The 21682-nt window shown below is 35.2% G+C and overlaps 1 long non-coding RNA gene across 1 annotated transcript in view; it reads right to left on the reverse strand.

The window, feature by feature from the left end:
- The window catches only part of LOC132345486 (uncharacterized), a 31617-nt gene extending 15577 nt beyond the window's left edge, over nucleotides 1–16040 (reverse strand). Inside the window, exon 1 of the long non-coding RNA XR_009494838.1 lies at nucleotides 15723–16040. This is a non-coding gene — a long non-coding RNA (uncharacterized lncRNA). The remainder of the gene's footprint in view (nucleotides 1–15722) is intronic.
- Nucleotides 16041–21682: the final 5642 nt, after the last annotated feature.

Genomic DNA, 21682 nt, shown 5'->3' on the forward strand with positions numbered 1-21682 from the left:
ATTTCTGGGGCAACTGCTCCAAGAAAACGTAAATTTCAAAACATATAAAATCTTCATCTGCTGCTGCTACTGCTGCTAAGTCGCTTCAGTCGTATCCGACTCTATGCGACCCCATAGACGCAGCCCACCAGGCTCCCCCGTCCCTGGGATTCTCCAGGCAAGAACACTGGAGTGGGTTGCCATTTCCTTCTCCAATCTCCATCAGTATACTCTAAATTCCATGTTGAAATATTTAGGTAGGCTTTACTAATATTTATCAGTTAGTAGAATTCTTGAATACTGTGTCCTGTACTGGGTCCTTTTTTTTCTCTGACACTTTTTGGGCTCCCTATGTGTGCATTCATATTAATTTTAATAGTAACTAGGTGGAGTACCTATTATTAGCTGTATTTTTTTTTTTTTCTGAGATGAGGGTTATTTTATTTACTTGAGGTCACAGAGCTAAGAAATGAGGAAACCAAGTTAAGACCACATTGTCTGACTCCAAGGCTAGGCTGTTTCCTATAATTAGGTTGCCATCCAGAAATTTGGGCTACAGTTTCCATAAGCACTGATTATAAAGAACTTAATAACTGGATAGAGATTGGGAAAGTGAATTTGTTAAGGAAATATGGTTAGATGGTGTTCATGAATTTAAATTCAAATCAGTTGTCAGGACTGCATGTATCCAAGGAAACCATTTCACAAAATCGTATGCACTTGATATCTTATAGCGTCTACTAGAAAAAAAGGTCCTTAGTACAACTAAATAGATGTATTATATAATCGGCATGACCTTAATATTTTAATTGTATAACTAGCATGCATGGTGCTATTCCTTTCAGTTCCATTCCCTACCTCAAAAAGACATGTTATCTGTCCATATTCACCACTTATGACACAACTGAGGAATTCCTCTCTGTTCCCTCATATCTTCATTACATGTAGGTCCACCCTGTGCTAACTTATCTGTATCTAACTCTCTGAATAATTGTAAAACCTAAAATTTCTATCCCAATGTAAAACTTGTTAAAAACAGATCATAAGGCATTGGCTTAACAGATCCATTTCCTGGTTCAGAGCAGATACTCTGAGGAGTGGCTTTGGGGCCTGAGGTGACCTGGCCCAATCAGACTGCTAGGAAAGGGAAGATGAATTTAATTCAATACTTAAAGGTAAATTTTTTATCCTAGTCAGTCAGATAATTGTGTTCAGGAAAAGTTATTTGGGTGCACTATTCAAATTATTTCACCAATGTTTAAAAAGAAGAGAAAAAATACAGCAAAGGAGAAGATGTAATAAAACCACCTCAGTAAAAACTGAGACATTACAGTATGTGACAACTGACCAAAATAATATAAATTGGTTAGTGACAGAGGCAACTTAAAATCATTTCCTCAGAATGACAAAATGATATTTGCAATTTCAAGGCAAATATTTTTGTATATATTTTATATGGCTATATAATTGCTATTGCTTTTTCCATAAAATAGACTTGCAGTTGATCATGTTTGGGTAATATTTATAAATTCTAAAATCATTAGTTTAATCTAAGATTAGGTTTTCAAACTGTTCATTCCTCAGAGTCCTATGGTCCTGAGGAAAGGAACAACTAACTACAAGACGGCAATGTGGGGATGGACATCAGACTCTATAGTCGTATGTCTCAACAGTGTCCCACATAGAAATCTATCCAAAGAAGGTTATAAAACACAATCTTTCTGCTAGTATTTTAATCTAATTATGCAGGTTATTTTTCCATTAAAATGTTACTCAAATATTCTTAAACACTTAGTGAATTGTAATCCTCTTACAGATTTAAAGACCTTTTGAGTTGTTCAGTTAGTGGAATATTTAATAAAATACTTAATAACTTTGTAATAATATTTAGTGATTCAAATTTAGAATTATATTTCTGAAAATATTACATAGTTCATGAATAAACTAGCATATTCAACATTTTCTATATCTTGTAGCTTAATAGATTGTAGCATTAGTTCTGCATCAAGCTATATGTTGCATATGACAATTACAATTGAACATGATGGTTAACAGCTCAGACTCTGTAGAGTCAGTTACTTAGGGGACTTTGATTGTGATGATTGATTTTATGTATCAACGTGATGGGCCAAGGAGTACTCAAGTTAAACATTATTTCTGGGTGTGCTTGTGAAGGTATTTTTGGATAAGATTAGCAGGTCAGTCAGTGGACTCAGTAAATTGCCCTCTCCAATGTGGGTTGGCATCATCCAATCTGTTGAGGGCCTGAATAGAACAAAAAGTAAAGAAAGAAGAAAAATTACCCCTTATTTTTCTGCCTCACTGCATTACTCGGAACATCTCATCTTTTACCCTTGGACAGGGATTTGTACCATTGGCTCCCCTGGTTCTCAGGCCTTTGGACTTCAACTGAGTTACATACCCCCTTTCCTAGGTCTCCAGCTTGAAGACAACAGATTGTGAGACTTCTCAGCTTCCATAATCGTGTGAGCCAATTCCTCATAATAAATCTCCATATATTTATGTTTCCTATTAGTTCTGTTTCCCTAAAGAACCTTGACTATTATCTTGGTTAAGTTACTTAACCTCTCTATGTCTTAGTTTACTCATCTATAAAATGGTACTCAAAAAACACTTTCCATGTAGAGTTATTGAAGGATTTCAATAAGAAATTTTATGTAAATCATTCTTATAAATTAATAGATGACTCAGAACAGTATCTTGCAAGTATAATAACAGTCACTTTGGGAGTGTTTGCTATGTGAAAGGAAGGTAAATGTTAGCTGTTTATCATTACGTATTTATTTATTCAAAAGAAAATGATGACACTGTGATCATTTCCTTGTCAATAATCATTGGCAGCAGTGTATTAAACAGTGCTAGAGCAATCAGGCACACGGGAGATTACAAGTAGTAATGCAATAATGTCTTCTTGTGATAAGGAATGCTTAGCTGAAGGTTTGTAGTTAGCCGTTAAATAACTTTGCATGTGCTTTGGTTCTAATTTACTTTATCTTTTAAGAAAATTAAATATATTATATAGGAAATTACTCTTCAAAATAAAAGTATACCTTTGTGTGAAACTGGAGGAAATTTTTAGATGATAGTTCAGTTGTCTTGCATTGAGTTGAACAAAGATGATCTTGCCTTATAGCACAAACATTTTACTTTCCATTATGGTAAGTGACATGGGATTTGTTGGACATCTATTTCAACCTTAGAATCATATTATTACCTCCTTAATATTCATGGTCCCTTTGAGAAAGTCAATATTATTAACTTTTACAATGGGGAAATCATGTGGCAAAAAGTCTTAGTAATTTATCCATTGTTTTGTGTTGTTTTGAATCAAAGAGAAAGGCAGACTTCCCTGGTGGCTCAGAGGTAAAGCATCTGTCTACAATGTGAGAGACTTGGGTTCCATCCCCGGGTTGGGAAGATTCCCTGGAGAAGGAAATGACAACCCACTCCAGTACTCTTGCCTTGAAAATTCCATGGACAGAGGAGCTAGGTACAGGCTACTATCCATGGGGTGGCAAAGAGTCGGGCACGACTGAACGACTTCACTTTCTTTTCTTTCTTTGCATTGTTTTGAATCAAAGAGAAAGGCAGACACTTTAACTTCAACAAAGTGGTTATACTCAGTATTATCACCTTACAAGTAGTACAAACTAATAGTTATCTTTCTTCTTAGAAACTAATATAGATATATGTGTAGGTCATCAATAAGAAACCTCTAAATTGTTTTCCTTTTTTTATTGCAGGACATTTGGCTATGACTGACCATACTACATTCTACCTACCCACCTGCCTATCTATATATGTTTATCTATTTTTCTATCCTTCTATTACCAATATTTTCATTTTTTTACTTATGAAAAATCTAAATATGTTAAGAATTTTTTATTTCTTATTTTTTATTTTTATGCAATTTTTATTTTATGCAATATTTTATTTCTTCTTTGCCTTTTCCAAAAACAAATAATATTTTTGGTCTACTTTTATTTGCTTAGTTTCATATTCAACACAACTTCAAATCATTCCATGGAGTAATTTTCTAAATTATTGCAAATATGTTAAAATTTCTGTCTTACTATATCTTGTATAAAACTTCCTTCTGTCAAGAAATAAGGGGTTTTCATCTTTCCCTTTACAAACTGTATTTCTCCTTTCATATACAGAGATACGTTCTTAGGTAAATTTTTTGTTGGCATACTCATCAGCAAAAGCTTCATTCAGTTGGATGGATATTAAGATGGGAATTATTTCTGAGTAGTCTCTAATTAAGGTTACTAGGAAGACTTAGAGTGTCTTTGGGTGCATATGAAGCCAAGGACAAAGATATAAATGCATTATCATGAACACCCTGAAGGACCAATGAGATGTGGACAATTAGGCCAATATATTTTTATACCTCTTTTGCCATCCTACCCTTTCCCCCACCCTTTAGAAGCTAAAAATGAATGAGTAACGGATAAAGCAAAGCACAATGTTCTACTTAATTTAAACAGGATTTTCCCAGGATAATGAAATTACAGCTTTCTCATTATGTCACATGAACCATTAAGAGCTATCAGACACTTGAATTTGTGTTAAGAATTCCAGATCACTCATCAAGGATGTTTCTAAAACACAACCTCTGTTATTTATTGCTACATTACTAGAGAATAGGAACTCTGGCTGCTTTGCTCAGATATTATAAACTCATGTCATTGCCATTCAAAGAGGTTTTTCATGATGGTGATGACATATTCTCTTCTTTATGTGTCTCATGCTTGTAGTATCCAGTTTCGTGCCTTCCTCCCCTTCAAAGAAATACGTGGTGCTGAAAACTGTTACTGAAATACCTAAACACACCTGACCAATCCTCTTAACACAAAAGAGTGTCTTTAAATGAAGACTATATAGTTAATAATAAATAAAGATAGAAAACAGAAAACTGCTGCTTTATTGGCTGTGTGTATTCATGTGCGTAACTATATATGAATGAGAGCAGGAAACACCATTGTTTTTCTTTTTGATTAAACAAGAACAAATATCCTTAAATTTTCTGTCTCTTGCAAGCACTTTTTCCTGGTTCACCAAATGGAGGGAAAGGTAATAGTATAACATACCCTGTGTATGGGTTACTTTGATTGTCTAAATTTTATGTAATTCATAAGTTTCTAGTTTTAAATCGAATATAAATTTATTATGTAATTGTTATTTATTATAGTGTTTAATTCAGGCACATATCCTGATAAATACTTATTAATTTTGTACTTCTAGGATTTTACATTTTAATATATATTCAAACAATTCCTTGCTGTTTTGCACATTTAACTGGAACCTGGGCATGAAATAAAAATGTTTGCTAAATTGTTGGGAAAAAACCTTAGAAATTATAGTCATGTAAACATTTTAATAAAAATATTAAAATTATCTTAATATGTTCTAGAATCAACTAGAATTGTATATTTGATTATTTAGTTAAAGAAAGTCAATCCAAAAAAATCTCATGAGGAAGATAACATTTTAGACTTTCATGCTGACATGTATATATATATATATATAGTTTACTTATTGACAGGATAAACCTGATAAAAGCAAATTGGAAAATGCAAATGACATTCAATGAAAGATGAGATCTCAAGACTTTGAAACTGGAGTGGCAATGAGATATTTGGTTTTAAAATTTTGTTTTCAGACTTCTTTATCATAAAGTTTTGTCATAATAATTCCAATTGATTTTTGACCAAGGAGAAAACCAACACAATGGATAACAGGTAGTCTTTTAACAAGTGAAGTTGGAGCAACTAGACATACACATCCAAAAAAAAAAAAAAAAGAATCTCTTTGGAACATACTTGACTATCAGTTAAGTATTTGCATCTACTTAGTAAAAATTAATAACAAAAAAACCTGTGGCCATATGTCCTACATGTTATACTCAAGATTTTAAAGAATCTGCTTGCAATGTAGAAGACACGAGTTCAATCTCTGGGTCGGGAAGATCCGCAGGAGAAGGGAATGGCTACCCTCTCCAGTATTCTTTCTTGGAGAATTCCATGGACAGAGGAGCTTGGTGGGCTACAATCCATGGGGTCACAAAGAGTCAGACATTATTGAGTGACTAACAGTTTCATTTTTCACACACATGTGTGTGCTCAGTCATGTCCGACTTTTGTGGTCCCATGGACTGTAGCCGAACAGGTTCCTTTGTCCATGGGATTTCCCAGGCAAGAATACTGAAGTGGGTTGCCAAGTCCTACTCCAGGGGATCTTTTAGACCCAGGGATCGAACTTCATCTCTTGTAGGCAGATTCTTACCACTAGCACCACATAGGACACAAATATACAAACATACATACATATGTACATATATATATATACACACACACACATATATATATACACTATAAAGTCTTTGAAAGCACAACCTCCAAAGCTAATGAGAGTAATAATCATAATCCCAATCATAAGCCTAGTAACACAGGGGTGATTAAATGTCACTCTCTGGGGAAGAAATAGATTGATTCTGTTTCATATGTGGTGGGGGGGAACCTACATCTTCCTCAACTATGGCATTAAATATATATATATGTATGTGTATATATATATATATATATATATATACTCCTATGGTATCTTGCTAGAGCCAGCATCATGGGCATATGACCTATGCAGTCTCTTTTTGTTTAATACATATCTGTCTCTATCTTAAAATTCTTAGTTTTTGAACAAGGAACTTCTTAGTTTCATTTCTCACTGGGCACCACAAATTAATGTAGCTGACAGTGTATGTTTGCCCTATATTATATTATCCCAAAACAATGGAACATGTGTGTATGTGTGTGTGTATGTTGTTTTTTGAACAAATAAATGACTTTTAAAATTAATTACCAAAGAAAACATAGCAAATAGTTAAATTATGCTAGCAGTGAATGTTTCAGTGTTTGTGTTTATTTTGGATTGGTTTATTATAATTTCAGATCTTCTTTTAAAAAGCAGAAATAGGAAAAACTAAATTTAGATAGAGAATGGAAGAGGGTAGATTCATTTTCAAAAGTAAAAACAGTAAAGTTCTGGAGTTATACTACTGATGTCCAAAGACAGGATAAATCATTTATAATCTGTGTGACTTTGGGTAAATCCTCTGTGTCTCAATTTTCCCACCAATGAATAGAGATAATAGTAATACTTACTTTCTGAGGTTATTTAAGAAAAAATGAGATATAAAACACTTAGTGCAATGTTTGCCAAAGAGTAAGGGCTTACTACTGAGATGTTTTTATTCCCAGATGCCTAAATTCACTAGTACAGTGCTTTGTAGGTGATAAAATAAATATTAATTGAATTGTCAAAAAAAAAATCCTAAAAGACATGAAAGAAAAACTTTTTACTGACAGAATTAAATAATGCATTTTCTACTATGTTTTATTTGATACATTAGTCTTTCAATAGTGACTCAGTTAAATAGGGAGGCTGAGATGATCAGATAGCATCACTGACTCAATGGATAAGAATTTGAGCAAACTCCGGGAGATGGTGAAGGACAGAGGAGGCTGTCGTGCTGCAGTCCAAGTGTTTGCAAAGAGTTGGACATAACTTAGTGATGGAACACAATAGGAATCTTAGAATATTGATATTTTTATTACATATAAAGCTCTTGGATTTCCTTTAAGTATACATAAATTCTTAGACATCAGACAATATTATTTATCCCTTTCAAGTAATTTTCATCCATTTTTAAAGCATATAAAATTAAGAGGATATTTCAAAAACCAACAATCTTGACCAAAGTGTTATTTTTAGATATCAAATGTATGATGTTGATTCAGATGTACAATTAAAATTTAAATGTGTTTGTGTGTGGCCTGCATCTATTCCATATAGAATAAAAACAACTTAAAACCATGCACTAGGAAATATTAAGAAGTTTGTTCAGGGGCCACTTGATAAAGCATGCTGGAGAACTGGTGATCAGTGGACATCTCTGTGTGGGTATGTGATTTGCTATAAAGTCTTTGAAAGCACAAAGCCTCCAAAGCTAATGAGAATAATAATCATAATCCCAATCATAAGCCTAGTAACACAGGGGTGATTAAATGTCACTCTCTGGGGAAGAAATAGATTGATTCTGTTTCATATGTGGTGGGGGCAACCTACATCTTCCTCAACTATGGCATTAAATATATGGCTGAAGTTGGATTTCAAGCGGAGACTAGTAAATTGAAGAGAGATAATTAACTGCTTCTGTGAGGTATAAGCACTTACCACATGCGGTCGTGGTTATATTGACTAAGCATCTAATTTGGTATTAATACATTTTAGTTTCTGCAAGTGATCTTCCTTTTGTTTCCAACCTTCTAGCAACCACCTAATTAGATTCTATCATCACACCTCTGATCATTACTGCTAAAAATGCCCTTCTATCAGCCTCAAGGTATACTTTCCATCTTTTAAATAACAGACCTTTTAAATAACAGACCTAATAATAAGGAACCTGCAACCTTCCGTTGGCCAGGAGAAAGTTCACCTGTAGCTGGGGACCTCCATAATGCTTTCTCTGCCTTCAGCCAGCTCTATTTCTTTAACTTTAATAAACTGATTTAAAAAAAAAATTGGCAAAGATGCAATACTTCCTCTTCCATACAGAGTACTTTGTGTATGCAAAGTACTCTGGAATTCAGTATTTATTTACATAACTATCATAAACCAATTCTAACCTATATTTTCTCATTTGACCATTTTTAGAAAGGAAAGTATTAAACTAATTTTATTAATTCATGTTATCTCTTTAAACATTTTATCACACTGTAACTATAACACATATATTGTACTGTTTAATCATTAACACAAAGTAATTCCCATAGAGGTAACTGAATACCCACTTCTGTATAACAGGTTTAGTTTTCATCAAGGCAGATTTGAGATAGGACAGAAATAGATATGTGTCCACAGTATTCACCCTCTTCTGAAAGGAACAATACCTCAAAATAATATGAATAATAAAAAAACTTTCCAGTTAACTAAAGACAATATTCTTTTTTTTAGCTCTTTCAGGTGAAGGTATTAATTAACTTGAGTTATCCACTTAGGATTGTGGTTGGTTCATACAACCTGAGAGGTTAAAAACAAAATGTGAACAATAATAATTTAAAAACAAATTTATTGGTTAGAATGATAAATGCATTTGTTTAATTGGGGCAGTATCAATGTTTATGTTCTAGTTCTCTTTCTTTATTTCACAATGAATCACGTAATGGAAAACCCCAGCATGTTCATACCTTAAGGACTCACCACAAGTTTCAGTTTCTTCCCACTTCCTTATTGATAAAGGAGAAGTCAATTGCTGCACATTTGAAATGTGTACAAATTTTAAATAATTTATATTTACAGTGTCAATTTAAGCATGTTGTAGAAATATGAAGCATACTTTGTTGTTCTGTTCTTTTGCTTCAGTAACAAAGTAAACAGACTTTTAAAAGAAAGATGATTGGTTGGTCCACCTGCATAGTGTAAATTACAAAAAACTAGGAGAATTGAGTTCTGGTCTGATACCTCTTCCATTAGGCCTTAGTGCCTCATGGATGCCATTGTATTAGCATATTAATTTTCCATGATACAGTTCAGATTTTAAAGTAAAATGAATGACACCTAAGATATTAGCTGTAAATTTAGCAAACTATGATACTATAATCCAGCTTAGCAAAAGGAGAAAGAAAAAAAGACAGGAAAAAGTAGAAAGAAATGAGGACACAGAGAGAAAAAACAATGGCACCAGAGAAGCGTTGTTTTGAACTGGATATTTGTTAGCTCTAAAGGAAACAATGCATATGTACTCATGGTGTGTACAATCTGTTTCTTTGTGAGGCACTTAACCTTTCTGATTATTCTGTGTTCTTACAGTTTATTTCTCTCTTTTATACTCAGCATTCCAGTTTCTGTATGTCAGACAGATTCAATGTTTTAAGACTGTGTAGAGTCTCTAATTTTAGTAAAAACAGAGAGAGAGACTAAAATATTATGGGCTACAGACACCAGTTTTTCTTTAAAAATCATAATTAATCATTATTACTTACAATTGTAAAGAATACACCTTCCAATGTAAGAAACACAGGTTTGATCCCTGGGTCAGGAAGATTCCCTGGCGAAGAAAATGGCAAACCACTCCAGTATTCTTGCCTGGGAAATCTGATGGCCAGAGGAGCCTGGTAGGCTACAGTCCATGGCTTTGCAAAAGAGTCAGACACGACTTACTCTCTAAACAGCAACAACGACTTGTAATTATATATGTAGATGTTAAGTAAAGCTATACATAAATATGTAAAATTTAAAACCGTCAACATTTTTAATTGCTTAAGAATTTCAGCCCTGCCAAAATGTTTACTATCATTAATAGTAACCCCAGCAGCCTTACAATTGGGGTTGCCATTGGTATTGGGCTCTACGGGAAGTCTTTATTTGAAAAAAGCCCTCCGTATGAATGGAAATAGCCTTATATTCTCAGAGTGATTTTGCTTCCTTTGTCTGGCATGTTCCAGACAAACTCTTCTTCTACAAAAATCACTTTTAATTATCTTTTGCTAGAAAAACTTAAAACAGCAGAATCTAAGCTTTGAACAGAACTCTTATGTTATCATTAGTATTTTTCTGTATTTAAGTTTCAAATAACTTATTTTTTAAATTAAATACAAAGTGTCCTGATACAGACGTCTCAAAAAAAGAAAAAAATCACAGTAGTTTTTGGTCCACATAAACTAAAGTTTAGACTAGCCTGTAAAGGTTATTAATCATCTTGATCTAATGCATTAGAATTTTGTAAAAGTTAATGTAGCATTTGAACCTTCATTTCTGAGTTCTTGGTTAGGTTTTGGTGCAAGTCAGGCTGTAGAGTGGCTTATACAAAATCCTTAAAATTTATGCTGCTGCAGATAAAAGTGAGCACATGAGCCTCTGACTTCTGCTTTTCAATATTTCTTTTCCATTTTAAAAGCATAACCTTTTGATGCAACATATCTGCAATTATATAATTACATGATGCATATGCATAATGTTGAAATTACAGATGCTCCACTGTGCTCACATAGCTGACAGTGTAAAAATGCTACCATTTTATCCGTTCATTGTAAGCAACCAGAAGATTAAAATGTTTCTGAGTGTTCTTAAGCCATTAACCAAAATGGTCAACAGACTGATTTTTTATCACTCCTCTCAGAAACATTTAAATAACTGTTCAATTAAATTTAATAGTCTGCATAAGTGTTTATTATAGCAACTTTAGGCTAAAACACAGATTATTTGTTGTTTAAATTTCTGCTAATTCTACAAATAAATGAACACATAAATAAATATTAGTTGACTGCTTCTTTGTTGATTCTAAGTCCCAGATCAAATACTAAAAGCAAAAGGGCCAGATCAAAATATGACCCAAACAAAATGAGCAGTAAAATCACCAACCAAATTTCACAGGGCAAAAACAGATACTTAATTAAACTGATATTCTGTTTCAGTGGCAATAGTACTCCAGTGTCTTTTAGTTTTTATTGAGGCATCAAACTTTTAAGAGAAAATCTGAATGTGCTGTTTTGTTTTTTCAATTAGACTCAGTTCAAATATGGTAATATGTTATAGAGCTTTAAATGAGACATCTTAAAAATTTCCTTTTTGTAGATTAGAAGAAACAAAGAAGGATATGTGTATGTGCCCTCTGCTGGCAAAGCAAAGATCAGAATCTCTTTCTAGAGACAATAGAAACAAAATCCTGGAAGCAGAACACCACATTATATTCAAAGCCATTTTACAGAGGGAGCAAAACATATTTGAATTAATTAAGTAAATGCCTTGGAAGAACTACAAGCAATTTTGGTATTGCAGTTTATAGCAAGGTTAAGTGAAGTTATTGGAAAATAACATAACATTTTTTACTCTTCAAAATTTTATTAATATATTAAATTGTTGAAAAACAATGAAGCTTATGGACCTAATTCAGCTAATTCCATAAAAGTTCTAGGAGACAATATAAAGCTAAATTACTTTATAAGATTAATTTAAGCTTTGTAAGCTTCTGAAACTAATTATAGTCCATTTGTCTCTCAGTCTTAAAACTTGACAAATTTGGTATTTGTAGAATCAATAGAATATTGATTTTTTTTAAATTGAATTGAACTGATCTAACATTTCCTTCTTTTTAAAGTCTTGAAAGTAATGTAAAGAATAAATTTGTATAAGCTCATCAGTTTGAAGAAGGAAACATTTTTTACAAAATGTAAAGATATAGAAAATAAAATTAAAAAAAAAAGAAAAGAAAAGAAAATTAATCTGCCTCAGGAATTTTGTAAACATTGACAGACAAATATCCCCCCCAAACTGAAAACACTTGCAAAGAATATAAATGAGTAATGGGGATGGGATCAATGCATTAGTGTCAACTCAGCAGAATGTGACAAATGGTGTCTTAGAAGAGTTGATTTGGGGCCTGGTGTTGTCTTCTCATCAAGTGTCTAGATGATAAACTACAGAACATATTTTTAAAATCTGAAAGTGACATTAAGGAGTTGAAGATAGATTCAGTTCCAATTCTGACAATTTGGTGTTTTGAAGGTAAACAGTATCTCAGGAGTTAATCCGTTCAAAGTCCTTTATTTTGCTAATGAAGAAATTGAGGCCCAGTAAGATTATGTAAGATCATAAAGATTGGAAGAAACAATAGTTTAGTAAAGAAATAATCAGATACAGAATGTAGTTCAATAAAGACAATAGTGGAGCTGTGCATTAGGAGGGTAAACAAAATATCCCATAAGTCTGGCAGAAAAACGGGTTATGATCATAGTTCATAACAAGTTGACCATGAAGCATTAGTCTGAGAGTACAGTATAAAATTTTTTCCTTAAAAAATCCTAACCCAACAATATTAACAGAATGGAGGGAAATGTGTAGCAAAAAATATATAAAGGGAATCAATTCCTTTTGCTGTTACCAAATAGTTAAAAACTTTGATCAGTTACAGATTAATCTATTTGATCCTCAGTTTCTAAATATATAAAATGAACAGACCAATTACAGGATCATTCCCTATCATTAGCTTTTTAGAAACTATGCTGTATTGGCTGATATGTCTACCGAAAATGGGTTTCCTGAGGGGCACACACAGTAATACATTATTTTTAATTAAAAATTATATAACTTTATAAATTTGAAGAATAGTCACAAAACTAATTAATGAGTTAGAAAGAAACAGGATTTTTAGAGAATTCCCCTGGTGGCTCAGCTGGTAAAAAATCTGCCTGCAATGCGGGAGACCTGGGTTTGATCCCTGGGTTAGGAAGATCTCCTGGAGAAGGAAAAGGCTACCCACTCCAGTATTCTGGTCTGGAGAATTCCATTGACTGTACATATAGTTCATGGGGTCACAAAGAGTCAGACATGACTGAGCAACTTTCACTTTCATTTTCAGGGTTAAGGGAGAAGAAACAGAAAAGGAGAAATGTGGAGTAGTCATGTCATCACAAGGTTATATATATCTAGGATATCAAATACTACAATTCTTTCATTTTAAATATAAAGAAATAGGGAATGAGAAAATTAAATGATATGCTTATAGTTAAAAGTTAACAAATGACAGAGAAGTATAGTCTGAGTCTGAATCACACATTGCCCCTAACAGAGTAACAAGCTGTACTCCTTTACTGTGGTTAGAATGATAGGGTTGAAGAATAAGGAATTTAATTTGAAAGCATTCTACCTATAAGTTAAAAACCTATAAGTTAATGTCTAGCATCTAACAGTCTGGATAATAGATGGAAACTGACAATCTATTTCTTATATTTTAATTATTTTTTTTTTCATTCTTACTTCACCTGCATATTTTCATAATGACATTGGGTATTTATTACTGGAAATTAAATTGTGAACATTAAATAAAATTTTCTGACAGCGTTCTAGATTCTATTTGATACAAGTACACTGAGTTTACCATATAGCCACACTAGTAGTGAATCAGAGTGCAACAGACAGTAACACATATGTTCATCAGTGAATTTTCTTATTGGTCTAACATCTTTAACAGACAGCAAGCTTATTCAGGTTTCACGTTTATATTTCCTCAAAAAAATGCTATCTACCAAAGAGTAATGTTGAAGGGACAGTCAATGATTTGAATACATATGGAAATATATATACAATAAACAAAATCTTCTCAACAAAGGAGCATGCCTTTCTTGATAAGTAAAATATCATAAAGGACCATTTGCCAGATGGAAGGGTAATACTGCAAGATGTAAAAGTGTCATGAGACGAGGAATTACACCAAGAGATATGACACAGTTGGATCAGAAAAAAGACCATGCAGATGGAGGCCAAGTTCTGACGAATATAACAAAATACGGTCAAACTGTGTACCATATAAAGGAAATGGAGCTTATGGAGTAACAACTTAGCATTACATGGCAAAAAGCACAAAAAAGAAAATTACAGATATAACCATTGGTATTCACATTCTTTGTGAAGATGTTGGAGAGGCTGAAAGCCAAATTTGAAACAATGTGTACAATCTACTAACAGCCCAGAGTGCCTTACTGAGGCATAATCAGATTTTCACACTTGCAGGTTATCCACTCCACTTGGAATGAAACATAAACTGTGGTAAAATCTAATAACATGGAGATAAAGGGAAGTAATGGCTGCTATGTGGGAACGAGAAACAAAAACACAGTCTTCCACTTAATACTATATACAGAGCTGGACTTTCTAATATAGCTAGACTTCCTCTTGGGACAGTCATTTCTTTAGGAAGGATATGGATGAGAGGCATGCTCTGGAGTAGTATATTTTTCAAAAAGAGGAAGCTAACAAGTCTTACTGCCAGTGTAAATGTTGCTAGTGGCCAGTTTTAGAGGACCTTTTCTAGTTTTCTGTGTTAAGACAATGTGACTGCTTTTTAATCTCTCTTCAAATATCCAAGAACCACTCTGGGGAGCCATAGCTGGCCATCCACATCAGAATACTATAGGCAGTTCCATGCTTTATTAAGATAAAGGATTCTGGGTTTTATCCCCCCACCTTTTTTTTTGGTCTAGGTTATTTTGGCTTTCTATGAAATTCAATGGTACAGTGTACTTAGTTATCATAATATACATTGATAGTGATTTTCATATTTCTTTAAAAATAAATTATAATGTTCAAATAAGATAAGCATCTATAATCAGAAGTGATTTTTTTATCTTTAAAAATTAATTTTATCAAGCTTCTCTGGTGGTTCAGTGGTAAAGAATCTGCCTGCCAATGCAGGAGACATGGGTTCAATCCCTGATCAGGAAGGCCCCACTTGCTGTGGAGCAACTAAGTCCATGCATCACAGTTATTAAGCCTGTGCTCTACAGCCCAGGAGCCACAACTACTGAAACCCACGCACCTTAGAGCCCTTGCTCCACAAGATAAATCACTTCAATGAGAAACCCAAGCACCCACAACTAGAGGGTAGCCCTTGCTCTCTGAAACTAGAGAAAAGCCTGCGCAGTATCAAAGACCCAGTGCTGTCAAAAATAAATGTTATTTGAAAAGCTGATTATATCAAACAGCCATTCATAATTGGAAAAAACCATGGCCTTGTGTATTTAGGCAATCTATCTCTATCATATAATTTTCCTTGTAAGATGCATACTGGAGGTACAGGAAAACTTTAGAACTGAAGTTCTGTAAATTTTGATGATCAGCACTAGTTGTTTCAAAGATCTCCGATTTGTTCCTGCGTTATTCCTTACCATATTTCATTGACAGTTTCCATACAGCAACTTGATCACACTCTCCCCCTGGCTAAGCCCCGATTTGTCTTTGTTTTAGGAAGTCAACATATATATTTTGGAAAGTTCCCAATTTGGCCCATAGCAAATTTTATTTAGAATAATAGTGTAACAGAGCACAGTGAGCACAGCCCTTAACACACAGCCATCGCTGTGCATCGTTACTCTGCACCCTGTTACCAGGCAACAGGTCCTGCTCAGCCATTGGTTGGTGCCTCGGTTGGCCCTGCCCACAATCAACCAACTGTCACTGAGTGACCGTTAGTAGTACTGCTCTGTTATTGGTCGGTGCTGCAGTGTAATGAACTGTCAATGAGGAAGGATTAGTGAAGCGATTCAGCCAACGGTCGTCAGGTGGAGAGTGAGGTAAGAGAGAGTCAGGCCTTCTCCCAGAGACCCTTCAGCTCACCTGGCCTTGGGCCAGCAGGTGAGCTGGGGGGCCCAGGGAACAAGCTAGGGGCTGTGTCTCATGCAGCTCCCGAGCCCTTGCCTTATCACTGCCCTTGAGGTAGAAGCAGAAATTGGCCTGGGTTGCAGTCTGCGGGACCCGGCCCGCCCATCCTTTGGGAGGCCTGAGGAGCCTGAGGGTCAGTTGGGCGGGCACCTGGGTCCCCCAGCGATGAAAGCTGGGCAGGTCTAGGGAGCTGGCCCTGAGGAAGCTGCCAGCTAAGATCTGACTCCTTTTAGCAAGAACCGCACGGGCTGGTACCTCAGAGGGGAAAGTTGTGCCTTGGGACCTTGCCCTTTCTTGTCAGAACAGAGTAACATTTGGTAGAGATTTACAGTAACTTCATTACTTGGCTATGACCTGACCTCAAGAACAAAGGATCTGACACCAAAAAGTTTGTAACAACTCACCATGCCCCTCCCTCACTTTCCTAGCAAAGGGCTTTGCTGCAAGTTTTCAGGGAGTTGGATTTTTAAGGCATCTCCTTGCAGGGCCCTGTAATAAACCTTTCTCTGTTTCAAACTCCAGAATTACTGTTTGGCCTCACTGGGCATAGGGCACAAGGACTTGTGTTTTCGGTAACAACATCTCTTTGTAAAAGCATTAGAACTAGGACTATATTAACTCTTTAATACATTATAAGGCAATATATTAAATCTTTCTCACAGAATCAACAAATTATATAAACTCATGTGATCTGGAGATAACTCCCCATTTAACATGGAAGAAATGAAAGCCTGGCCCACAGAAGTGATTTGTTCAAATTCACTCTGCTGTATCACTCCATAATAAGTGCTTGTGCTGTGCTGTGTGCTTAGTTGCTCAGTCCTTCTGACTCTTTGTGACCCCATGGACTATAGCCCTCCAGGCTCTTCTGTCCATGGGGATTCTCCAGGCAGGAATACTGGAAAATGCCACGCCCTCCTCCAGTGGATTTTCCCAATCCAGGGATCGAACCCAGGTCTCCTGAATTGCAGGCGGATTCTTTACCATCTGAGTCACCAGGGAAGCCCAAGACTACTGGAGTGAGTAGCCTATTCTTTTCTACAGGGGATCTTCCCAACCCAGGTATCAAACTAGGGTCTCCTGCATTGCAGGTGGATTCTTTAGCAGCTGAGCTACCAGGGCAGCCCATAATAATTGCTTAGTATACTTCATTACAGGGCTTCCCTTGTAGTTTAGTCAGTAAAGAATCTGCCAGCAATGCAGGAGACCTGGGTTCGATTCCTGGGTTGGGAAGATCTCCGGGGGAAGGAAATGGCAACCCACTCCAGTATTCTTGCCTGGAGAATCCCCATGGACAGAGGAGCCTGACAGACTACAGTCCATGGGGTCTCAAGAGTCGGACACAACTTAGCGACTAAACCACCACCACCATACTTCATTACTCATCTCAACACAATTTAGTGCACATATATTGGATTTTCAACACTGTGATAGCGCTGTTGAGTTTGTGGCAGACACAGAAAGAAATAGTTCTGGTCCTTATGGAGCTTACAGCCACAGAAAAAGTACTAGTATTACAAAATAATCATGTCAAAAATATAGAGCACACCTGTGATAAATACTACATGAGAGTCTCATAGTGTGGTAAGAATCAACAATAGGGTGACTTATTTGAGTTAATTAGGATGATTTCCCAGCAGAAATAAACTTGAGCTAAGGGCTGGATTTTGAGGAGGAATTACCAAATAAAAAAGGGAGAGAACTTTGTAAGTAGAAAGGCCCCATGGCGGTGGTCTACAAAGCCCTACCTTGTGTGTAGCCTCCATTATCTCTTTGACATCTCTCCTCTGCTCACCCTCCCCACTCAGCATCAGTCGTGCTATCCTCTGAGCAGGTAGAGCTTCCGCTTAACACTCTAGCCCTCATCCACACGATATCTCCTCAGTCACGCGGTATCTTCTCAGCCAGCTCCTTAACATTCCTAGTGAAGCCTCTCCTGACCATCTTATTTTCCATAACACTAAAGTCTGCTCCACTATGTCCTCCAGTATTATGAGGCTTGATTAATTTTTCTTTTTCTCCTCATATTGCTTTTTCACACAGTTTGTAATTTATATGTAATATGTATTGTGATTGATTCTTCAGCTAGAACACAGGATCTGTTGAGTGCAGTGGTCTTTGTCTATTATACCAAATAACACAGACAGATACATAGTAGCTGTTCAAAAAATATGTATTGGTGGAACTGACTTACTGATTGCTGAGGAAAGGCTTATGTCTGGAGCATGATGTTTATTTTAGAGAAGTAGGGGCCAGACCTGGCAATCTTTTGATGTTTTGTAATTGAGCGGGAGAGAGAGAGAGAGGAGAAAAGAAGAGAGGGGCCATTAAAAGATTTTAAGAAGGGGAACGGGAATGTGAGTAGATCTAAATTTTGAAAAAGTACCCCTGGTATTAACCGCTGTAGTGATCCAGGCAAAAGCTTAGGTTAGGGTGACAGAGGGCAAGATTGAAAGCAAAGAATGGAGTCAACAGAAATTTAGGAGGTAAAATGTTGGTTACATGAAGAAAGTTTGTGTAGCCAAGAATGCATCCTTTTTCATGATTCCTCCCATGTTCTTTCTATTAGAGAGAGAGAGAGAAAAGAGCATGGATTTTATTTTTAGTAGGATCTCAGCATAAATTCTGATTTCAAAACATACTGAGTGACTCTGGACAAGTAACAACCCCTGAAACCCTCAAATTACTGTCTATGCACAAAGTGACACTCTTGCTGGCAGACTTTCTGTAAATATTAAATTAGAAAATGTATGTCAAGCACCTGGTAGTCAACAAATAGAAGCTGTTCTTAATAGCATCTTTCTCTGTAGAATAACTTTCTTTAGAAAAAAAAGGTGTTTTATAAGGTTTGATCTGCATTTTGGCTTTTCTTCAAATTGTCACTTATGAATATTGCAATATTAAATGTCTTGTTGCTACTACTATAAAACAGAACATCTACTATAATTGTCACCTTCAGAAATGCACCATATATGACAAATGTAGTAGTAACAGTCTCTAATTGTCACCTCCCTCCTTGACACTGGCTTGGCCGTATGATTGATTCTGGCCAATGCGATAGCAAATATGACTTAAGCGGAGGCTTGAAAAGCACTCCCACTGTGGGACTTCTGTCTTTACTGCTCCTGCATTCACTGTGACTGTCCTCTGTCAAGAAGTACACTCTAGCCTCCTGGAGGATGAGTGACCACATAGAACTGAGATGAGCTATCTCAGCTGTAGCCCCCAAGCTCAAGCAGAGTGCAAGTGATCATTTTTATGAGGTCAACCTAGACCAAACAGCCCCAGTTGAGATATACTACCTGACCACAGAGATCACCCAAACTGATTCAGACCAGTGGAATTGTCCAGTAGATCTTGTGGCTTGTGAGAAAGGCTAAAAGTTTCTTGATTTAGGCTACTAAGATTTTGAGTAATTTATTATGCAGCAAAATCATTTGATTGACATATCAATGTATCTCCAGTCCCTAGCAAGATACCTAGAACATAGTGGATGATCAGTAAATACTCCAAGAAGTCTGAATCTTTATTTAATGACCTTAAAACAATGTGTGATTGGATCAATTGCTAAAAGTTAATGTTTTGAATAAAAAACTTTTCTTCAGTAATTATTATTACATGAATTATCTGATACAAATTTTTCTGCCGTGGTAACAGTGTTACAATATTATTTTCTTAAACTTTTGTGTGACTTATAAGCCATAAAGATCAAATACCATTTTGGTTCTGTTTTAATTGTGAAATTTTAGTTTGCATGAATTAATAATTAATTATAATGTCAGGAAAATATTTTACATATCTAAGTATGGACTTAAAAGTACATTTATATATAAAAGTACATATATATTTGTGTGTGTATGCATATGTGTGTATGTATATATATGGACATGAGTTTGAGCAAACTCCAGGAAATAGTGAATGACAGAAAAGCCTGGCGTGCTGCAGTCTATGAGGTCACAAGTAGTTGGACACTACTTAGCTACTGAACAATGACACATATATGGATGCAAGTGGTTGAATTTTACATTGGGAGGATTAAATAAAATTATATGGCTTGGAGAGCAGTCACAGTTGAGAGAAAGAGTCGGCTAAGACCAGCTGTGGAGAAATTTGAATATAACTTGAAGACTGATATATCACTTAGAATAAACACCACAGTCCTTACAACACTTATTGTGACTTATGAGGCCCTACCTATACTGTTACATGTTACTCTCTGATTTCATTTCTAATTACCTCCTTGTTCTCTCCACTACAGCTCTGACGGTCTTTTTGTTCTTCAAACTTCCCAAACATGTTCACCTCAGGGCCTTTGCACTTACTAATTCCAATGCCTGGGTGCTTTTTCCAAATAGTTATATGGTTAGCTTACTCACTTTCTTCAGGTTTTTGCTTAATAACCACTTTATCAACAAAAACTTTCTTGATTGTCCTATTTAATGTCTCAACATCCTTTCAAGATGTCTCTGATCTATCCCACTTCTCTGATTTCAGTTTTCTCCTTAACATTCATCACTGTATCAAGTACTGTATGTTTTACTTATTTATTTTCTTTATCATTACCTCCACACACTAGAATATAGCCAAATAAGGATAGAGATTTTATCTAAAAGTTTGCTACTTTATCCTCAGTACTTAGAACAGTGATTTACATATAGTAAAAGCCTGCTAATAATAAATAAATGAAAGACAAGTGTTCTTATTCCTAGGTGTTCCACAGTGTCTGTGGATTACCTGGACATTTTGTAGAACTTTGGTGTAACTGTAGATATAATTGCAGTTTTATTGGGAGAAGGTCCATGACTTTTAGAAGATTAACAGATTACTTAGAGCAGAAAAACCAAAATGCTACAAAAGAATTGATCTAAAGAATTTAAAATATTTTTTGAAATGGAGAGGTGAGAGGTACTGAAGCTTTTTAAGAAGGGGAGAAATAAAAGAATGGTACTAAAGGAAGATTAAGCAGATAAAATGATGGATTCAAGTAAGGATAGATTAAAGGCAAAGAGACCAGTCAGGAGATTATTGTAGTAAGTAAAACAAGAATTAATGAGGTCTTGAGCTGAAAGCATGGTTTTGGGGAAAGAAAAGAAATGTTCAATCTCCTTATGTGCAAATATCAGCTGTAATGGCTACTATGTTACAGTGATAGCATTGCTGAAATGGAAATCAAGTATCATAGTAAGAAAAATATATTCCTTTTTAAAACTTAAACAAAACTTCAAATAGTGAGATGCTATGGGCTGAGATAACCTCACTACATTAAACAGAGAAAACTTTCACCATAATGCCCCAACCAATTTCAACTTTAATCCACAGGTCATCTTTTCTATCTGCCTACTAAGGCCATTGTGAGTGTTTTTGATTGTGAGAAAGATGATGGGCATTATTTGATTAGTCTCATTACAGGGACTGGAGTAAGAAGAAACAACACATTCAGTTTTACTCTTCTGATTTAATTAGCCAT

This window comes from Bos taurus, chromosome 6, assembly GCF_002263795.3.
Source record: "Bos taurus isolate L1 Dominette 01449 registration number 42190680 breed Hereford chromosome 6, ARS-UCD2.0, whole genome shotgun sequence".
Taxonomy (NCBI): Eukaryota; Metazoa; Chordata; class Mammalia; order Artiodactyla; family Bovidae; genus Bos; species Bos taurus.